Source organism: Delphinus delphis, chromosome 6, assembly GCF_949987515.2.
Source record: "Delphinus delphis chromosome 6, mDelDel1.2, whole genome shotgun sequence".
NCBI lineage: Eukaryota > Metazoa > Chordata > Mammalia > Artiodactyla > Delphinidae > Delphinus > Delphinus delphis.
In genome coordinates, this window is record NC_082688.1 from 308,126 (window position 1) to 317,448 (window position 9,323).

Genomic DNA, 9,323 nt, shown 5'->3' on the forward strand with positions numbered 1-9,323 from the left:
GGATCTTACTGGACCAGGGCTTGAACCCGTGTCCCCTGCACTGGCAGGCGGATTCTTCTCCACTGCGCCACCAGGGAAGTCCCCGTATGTTTGTTTTCTATTCATTAGTATCTGCTGTTTATATTCCCTCTCTTCTCCTTTGTTTTAGGTTTATTTGCTCTCTCAGTTGGATGATTAATTTTCAGCCTTTCTTTAAAAACACACACGTGCGCACGCGTGCGCGCTACACTATTGTTAGACAGTTGTGGTTGCTGTGAAAGTGTGCCCCGCAGCACGACTGGCAAAGGGCCTGTTGCTGTGCTGAGCCCACCGCTGCTCCTGTGCTGGGGGTCCTGGACTCTGCAGCGGCTTCACCAAGTCAGAGCAGATGCTCAGCGATCAGGGTGTTCCCACCGGCCTTCTGTCCCTTCTCGTCACTAGAAGTTAGAGCTGCATCATAGTCTGACAGCTCTGCCAGCCTCTCCTCACTCCTTCCCAATTTATTTCTAATAATAATAATGTATATTCATCGTCATGTAATAAAATCTAAGAAAATCCTGGTACATTTAATCCCATCTGTATCTTAGATGAACCATGAAAACATCATGCTAAGTAAAAGAAGCCAGACGTAGAAGGCCACCTAATACATGATTCTGCTTCATGAACTGTTTCCAGAATAGGGAAATCCAAAGACAAAAGGAGATTAGTGGTGCCAGTGGAGGAGGTGAGAGTGGGGAGTGACTGGTAATAGGTACGGGGTTTCTTTTTGGGGTGAAGATTTTCTGAAATTAGATAGTGGTGGTGGTTGAACAACACTGTGAGTGTATTAAAAGCCACTGAAGGGCTTCTCTGGTGGCACAGTGGTTGAGAGTCCGCCTGCCGATGCAGGGGACACGGGTTCGTGCCCCGGTCTGGGAAGATCCCACATGCCATGGAGCGGCTGGGCCCGTGAGCCGTGGACGCTGAGCCTGTGTGTCCGGAGCCTGTGCTCCGCAACGGGAGAGGCCACGACAGTGAGAGGCCCGCGTACCACACACACACACAAAAAAAGCCACTGAATTGTACATTTTTAAATGACTAAAATGGTAGATTTTATGTTATGTGAATTTTACCTCAATAAAACAACTTAAATAAAAAGTGTAAATAATTTTTAAAAATAAAGATATGTGGGCCCCTCTAACTCTCCATCACCGCGGTCACCTTCCAAGTCGTTCAGCCAGTGGTGGCGGCCACCTTGTGAACACAGGGCCTTGTCCCACTCCCACACCTGTCCTCCTCTGCAGCCTTGACCACGTCACAGTCCACCTGGAGCCCTTCGTGGTTTTCTCACGGCTGCCGAACCTGCCTGCCGCTCTGGCCTCATTGCTCACTCAGCGCCAGCCAGCCCTGCTGGCCCACAGGTCCCTCAAAGGTGCCACCTGCTGTCCCTGTGCTGTCCCTGTGCCCGGACAACTGGGTCCACCCCTCAGATGTCAGCCAGACGCCGCCTCACTGGTGACTCCCTGCCGGCCAGGATGCTCCCACTGCCCTGACCCTTCAGAGCAACCTTGCCCCTCCCCGTTTCAATTATTTCTCCATCCCAGGGTTGGGGACAGGGCATTCCTCTTGGGGTGCTGCCCTGTGCACTGCGGGCTGTGCAGCATCCCTGCTGGACACCTCTGACTTCAATATCATCCTCAGCTGTGACACCAAATCTGTCCCCACATCTTGCAAGTGTCCCCTGGGGGCAGAGTCATCCCCAGGTGAGGGCCCTGCTCTATACTGGTAGTTCCCAAATCTTTATCTCCAGTACAGATTTCTCTCCTGAGCTTCAGACCTGGGGATCCATCTGTTTCTAGACATTTTCCCCGGGAGAACTGGGATCTTTAAAAAGATGAGTGGAAGGAAATTGAGAAATTTGTAACAAAAGCTAATCTGGAAGTACGAACAAATAAAACGATGAGGACAAATAGAGAAGAATAAAAGAACAGTCCCCAAAACATAAAAATGGACAAAAATCAAATTGTGTAGTCTATACAACCCTGAAAAGAAATTCTAGACATACTGATGGGAATACAAAGTCAAATTACAGGACAGCAAACAGGGTTTTTAATCTTAAAGTGTAGGGACAGCAAGGCCAGAAGCTCCGTGCGGTTGACAGTGAAGTCACCTGGGCCGCCGTGCCGACACCACCGCACGGCCACAAGCTGAAAACGACCAGCTTAACGGAAAAGGTTGCCAAAGTGGATTACAGAAGAATTTGAAATTCTAGAAAGGCAGAGGTAAAAAAGAACCCAGAAGCTGATATATATTTTTAATAACCCATCATAAACAAAGTAAATAAACACATTTAGAAAATACTGTCAATGCATAAGGCAAGGGATGAATTTTCTTTATTTCCAAAGAGCCCTTTCTGATCAATAATAAAAAGATTAACAATTCCACTGAAACTAAGCAAAGGACATGTAAAGTTGCCTCACAGAGAAAGACACAGATAATCATGAACGAACTTGCAATAAGACAGGATTCTAGGTGGGCAAACAAAGGCTTAGAAGCTTTATGGACCCAATGGGATTATTTATGAGAATGAGGAAACAGCACTGGGGGGTGTGGACTCTGAATCGCGCTGCCTGGGGTCCCAACCATGGCTCTGCCACTCGGAGCTGTGTGACCTTGGGCAAGGTCCTTAGTGTCCTTTTTATCATCCATTAAGGTGGGGAAAGCCCCCACCATATAGAATTTTCATGAGAATTAAATGATCATGTACGTGAAGCACTTTAGAACAGTACCTGGACGTGGTAAGCACCATGTTTGTTAAAAAACAGTAAGAGCTTTAAAAATATTACGTATTATTCTTTTATCGATATATATTTTTACATAAAATCTTGGTGAGAATATTCATGAAACAGTGATTAATCTAAGGAAGACACTGAAAGTGAGTGGAGTTTTAACTTTTTTCCTTTCTGTATTGTATTTACAATTGACCTTTTAAATTTAAAAACATAAAATCATAAGGAAATAGAATACATAGAGGAACAGAATAAAGCAATAGAATAGTATAACAGAATAAAACGGAGTGTGTGTGTCTACCTAAATGTAGTGGATGAGATTTAAGATTTGTGGGAAAGGAAAGACTTGTCAATAAATGGTATTAGAATAATTGGCTTTCAAGTTGGAAGAAAATAAAGTTCTATTATTCTTTTGCTTCTGGCCACAATGAAGTAGCAGGTACTAGATAACCATCCCGTCATAAAAACTGTAAAAGTGGGCAAATATATATATGAAACCATTTTCAGACATTAGACAACGGGAAGTGCAGGAAAAAGATTCCTGGAAAAAGAAAAACACAAAGCACACTAGTTCACACTCACCCTGGCCTGTCCGAAGGGGACAATGTTCCAATCGTAGCACAAAGGTGAGGGCGCCAAGCAGGGCAAAGTCCTCCTGTCGAGATTACAAGACAGAGGCCAGAGTTCAGGGACGCAAAGGTGGTGGAATTTGAGGGGCAGACACCGGAGATGAAGGACCGAACAGAGAAAGAGCTCCAGAAATCCACACAGGAGTGCCCTGGAGTCTCTGGCCGAACAGGACCCGTGCGTGTGCACAGTGAGAGCCACAAAATGGGGGTGGGAGGGGTGCCGAGCTGCTGCGACCTGAACAAATGCCACACTCACGCGGGACAAGGGGTCCCCCGAGTCCTAACAAGTAGAGCGGAACACCCTGCTGAACACTCTGGCAACTCAGCAGAGGCCCAGAAAGGCCACACCGCAAGACGGTGTGGAGTCAAAGTTGTCCTAGAATAAAGGCTACTTTACACCTTCCCCCAAAAAGCTTCAAAGACAAGACTCGAGATGATCAGCTTGATCTAAAAGTAAAGTAATTATTTGCCAGAACAAAGCCCAATACTCTCCAGAGACAGAAAACAAAATCCAGACACTTAACGCAAGATTCATACTGTCCAGCATCCAATTAAAACTGATCAGACATGAAAAGAAGTGTAGAAAGGTGACATAACTAGGAGAAAGGTCAGTCAACAGAAACAAAACCAGCTATGACAGAATCAACATACAGAGATTAAAAGCAGCCAGTATAAGTGTGTTCAAAGAGCTAAGGGAAAACATGAATATAATGAGGTAACAGATAGTGAATCTCAAAAGAGATACTGAAGCTATGAAAGAACCAAATGGCACGTCTACAACGGAAAATCATGCTATCTAAGATGAAAATTTCACTGGATGGGCTTAATAGGAGATGTGACACTGCAGAACCACCACTGATGTTTCATCAGAAAGAAAGCAGTCCAGAAGACAATGGGATTGCATCTTGAAAGTGCTGAAACGAAGGTGAAAGGTGAAACGAAGATACTTTTGAACAACAGATGAGACAATTCTTTGCTAGAAAGATCTGTGCTTAAAATGTTTATTTAAGTTCTTTCAGGCTAAAGAAAATGACAGTAGTTGGAAATTTCGATCTACAAAAAGGAATGAAGAGCACCAGAAATTGTAAATGTATATAAATGTAAAATACCTTTTCTCTCATTCTTTAACTTCTTTAAAAGACAACTGAACTTCTTGATCTTACAGCATAAAAATGAATCTAAATGCATGCCGATAAAAAAAAAGTCACTTATGAGGCCATAAGACCCCAGGAAGGAATGCAGACAGTGACAAGATCATCTATTACAATGTACGAGACAACCTCACTGAAGGGGTGGGGGAAGGGGCTAACCTAAGTAACCTTGGAAATGAGTGGGTCCATAAGAGTAAAGCAAATGGAGCTGCACATGAACACTGTCTCTGGTCAATAAGGTTGTTTCCCATAGGGAACTGGTTACTGGTTACTCTGATACAGCTATGCACGTATCCTGGAACTGAACAACTACGTAAATAGACGGTGGAGAGAGCTGGGTTTCTCACGGCTGGAGCAAAAGCTTACAGATAAGCAAGGACAGGAGGCTATGATGATCCACGTTGTAAGGAATTACATTTGGAGACATCAGTGTGAACCTACATTTATCCTAATGTAGACACAGATAGGTACTTACAGAAACATTTGTAGACTTGTGTATACGTACACACATATATTTCTTTCCCCTGTCAACTGAGAGGGCCTTTCAGAAAAGACACCCCAGGGCTTCCCTGGTGGCACAGTGGTTGAGAGTCCGCCTGCCGATGCAGGGGACACGGGTTCGTGCCCTCGTCCGGGAAGATCCCACATGCCGCGGAGTGGCCGGGCCTGTGAGCCATGGCCACTGAGCCTGCGCTCTGCAACGGGAGAGGCCGCAACAGTGAGAGGCCCGCGTACCGCAAAAAAAAAAAGCAAGAAAAAAGAAAAGACACCCCAGTAGCAACAAGCACCCCAGCACCCAGATCTTGGTTTCTAACACCATCTCCCAATGAAAGAAATCAGGGCTCCATGGAGAAGTGGCTAAGTCTAGGACTCAGGCAGAAAATAAACAAAATGAGCCTGACGCATCTCACAGTGCCACAAAGTAAGGAAGTGCTTGGAGGCACACACAGACACAACCCACACTGATGAGGGTGTCAGTGGTAAACAGGAGCCACACGAAGGGCTCCTAACGGCCAAAGCTGCAACAATTTGAGCAGATAATACGTAAATAAACACCCACCCGTGAGCCCGTACTGACAAAAATGACTGAAACAAATTCATAGATGAGCCAGAAGAGACAAATCTCAAGTGCAGAGGAATTCCAAGTAATTCATGTAGATACTCTAGCCCAAAGGAGAGGGGACCTAACCCCAGACCTCAGGCGTGGCAGGGCCTAGAGCCCTCCTTCTAGGAAGCAGGATGGAAAGGGAGGAAAGAGCGCCAGAAATCTGACAAGCACACCTCAGTGAGGTGATCAAGGCCCACATCGAGTCATAAATCATGTTGATAGGGTTATTTTTATGTGACAGGACAAAAATGGCTCCTTATCTCTGTGGTCTTCCTCCCATAGCCCATAACGTCAGTCCTATCATAAGAAAAACATTAGACAGATTCCAATAGTGGGACATCCTAAGAAACACTTGACCGGTACTCCTCTAGACTGTCAAGATCATCAGGAATAAGTAAAACTGCCACAACCAAGAGGAGCCTAAGGAGACCTGACAGCTGAACACAATGAGATATCATGGAAGGAATCCTGGAAATAGAAAAGACCTTAGGTAAAATTTAAGGAAATCTGAATAAGCTATGGACGTTAGTCAGTAACAATGTATCAATATTAAATAATTAATTAATTATAACAAATATACCATATGCTAATAAGATGTATTTGGAAATCTGCACTATCTTCTCGATTTTTCTGTAAATCTAAAAATATTCTTTAAAAAGTCTATTTTTTAAAAGATAATTGGCCAGATTAAACGCAATCCCTGTCAGAATCACAGTTGGCTTCTTTGTAGAAACTGATAAACTGGTCCTAAAGTTCATATGGACACTCAAAGGACCTAGAATAGCCAAAAAAATCTTTCAGAAGAAGAAAAAAACTGGAGTACTCACACTTCTCCATTTCAAAGCTCACTACAAAACTACACTCATTAAACCAGTATGATATTGGCACAAGAAAAGACATATAGATCAATGGGATAGAATTTAGAGTCCAGGAATTAACCCAATATCTACGGCCAATTGATCCTTGACAAGGGTGCCAAGACCATTCCACGGGGGAAGAATAGCTTCTTTAACAAACGGTGCTGGGGGCTTCCCTGGTGGCACAGTGGTTGAGAATCCGCCTGCCAATGCAGGGGACACGGGTTCGAGCCCTGATCTGGGAAGATCCCACATGCCGCGGAGCAACTAAGCCCATGCGCCACAACTACTGAGCCTGCGCTCTAGAGCCCATGGGCCACAACTACTAAAGCCAGCGCGCCAGCCCGTGCTCTGCAACAAGAGAAGCCACCACAATGAGACGCCCATGCACCACAACAAAGAGTAGCCCCCGCCTGCCACAACTAAAGAAAGCCCGAGTCAAGCAACGAAGACCCAACGCAGCCAAAAATAAATATATAAATAAATTTATTTTTAAAAAAGCAAAAAAAAACAATGCTGGAAAAACTGAATGTCCACCTGCAAAACGATGAGGTGGGACCCCTACCTCACACCTATACAAAAATTAACTCAAAATGTGTCAAAGACTAAATAGTAGCTAAGACATAAATAGTAAGAGCTAAAACTATGAAACTCTTAGAAGGGAACCAAGGTATAAATCTTTGTGATCTTGGATTAGGCAACAGTTTCTTAAATATGGCACCAAAAGAACAAGTAACAAAAGAAAAAAATGGGTAAATTGTACATCAAAATTAAAATCTTTTGTGCTTCAAAAGACACCATCAAAAAAGTGGAAAGACAACCTACTGAATGGGAGAAAATATTTGCAAATCACATATCTGACAAGTAATCGCTATCTGGGATATATTTAAAAAAAAAAAGAACTCTTCCCACTCAATAATAAAAAGAGAACTCTACTTAAAACTGGGCAAAGGATATGAATACGTGTTTCTCCAAAGAAGACACACAAATGATCAATAATAAGAACACTGAAAAACGCTTGACATCACTAGTCATCAGGGAAATGCAAACCAAAACCACAGTGAGGTACCACTTCACGCCCACTGGGACGGTTCAAGTAAAAACTACAGATAACAAGTGTTGATGAGGATGTGGAAAAATCAAAACCTTCATACACTACTGGTGAGGACTGTAAGACGGTTTTGGATACAGCTTGGCAGTTCTTTTAAAGGTTAAATGAGAGTTTCCACACGACCCAGCATTTTCAATCCTAGGTATATATCCAAAAGACATCTACACAAAAACAAATACGTGAATGCGCATAGCAGCTTTACTCATAAGAGCCAAAGAGTGGAAACAATCCACATGAACTGACAACCCATCCACATAACAGAATATTTATCATTTGGCCAGAAAAAGGAAGGACCAGCACATGGCACAGCACGGATGAACCTCAAAGACATGATGCTCAGTGGAAAAAGCCACAGAAGACCGCAGTATTATATGAAATGTCCAGAAGAGGCAAATCTGCATAGACAGAGAGTAGATTAGAGGTTGTCTGGGGCTGGGGGGAGGGGGGACTAGGGGAGAAACAGCTGCTAATGGGCCCAGGTTTCTTCCTGGGGTCGCAACAACGTTAAATTTGATTGTGATGATGGTTGCATGTAATTGTGAACATGCTAAGAAACCACCGAATGGTAAGCTGTAAAAGGATATGGGATCGTATGGTATGTGCTTTTATTTCAATAAAGCTGTTACTGAATACAGAAAAAGAAACAAGTGAGAAAATGAGTAGACAAGGTACAAATTACGATTAATAACAGTAATTGGCTAAATAAAGCAAAAACAATAACAACGACTTGGGGTATAAACTATAGGGACTAAAATGGATGACAATTGGGGAAACGGGATTGTTCCGCTGTGCAGTTCTTACATCAGCTGTAATATGGTTAGCACCTCGGGAGAGCAGACTGGCCAGCTGAAGATGCAGAATGTAAGTCCTACAGCAGTTACTAAAAAACGAAAACAAAAAGGGTAGAGCTAATAAGCCAACGCAGTAGGAACGATGGATTATACAAACACACTCAATACAAAAGACGGCAGAAGAAGGGGGAAAAGGAACAAAGAACAAACAAGATAGGCAGAAAATAGCAAAATGGTGGATTTAGATTTTAGAAAACGCAGCTGTTCCAGGACGGGGGCAGGCAAGGTACCAACAAGCCCGGGACGCCTTGTGCCACGAAGTAAGACGTGCTCAGTGAGCAAACGAGGCGATCTCAAGAAGGCGCCACCAGCCCAACCTCTGACATCTTTAGCGCCTGAATAATGAGAGTAACAGACTATAACCCGCTGGATGAAGTAGAAAGTCATGAGTCCGTACTCCCACAAGTAACCGGAAAGTATGAAAAGGATGGGATCTGTTTCCTGCAATGAGAAAAACAAAGCTGGTGGGAAAGGTGGCTGAATCTCAATCAAATGATTCAAGTTTGCTTATCAATAAACGGACCAAACCCAACTTGTGGGCCACCTGACAGGACGCAGGAGGACACAGCACCACTTCTGCGACGTTCCTGCCGAAGATGCAGCCCTGGACCTGATCCTGAGGAAACACAAACTGAGGACGTTCTACAAGAAAAACGACCGTCATCTTCACGCGCCGAGGCCATGAAAACCAGGCAGACAGGCTTGTTCCGGACAGAAATAACGGAAGACACGATAACCACACAGAACAGCAGGCTGAACCGGGCCCGCCTGCTCCGAGGGCGGGAGCTGCCTGGGACTTGATGGTCAGTGCCCGGTCAGAGCAACGTCGTCCCGGAGCTGGTGGTACGTCCAGTCACGCAGCAGAACAG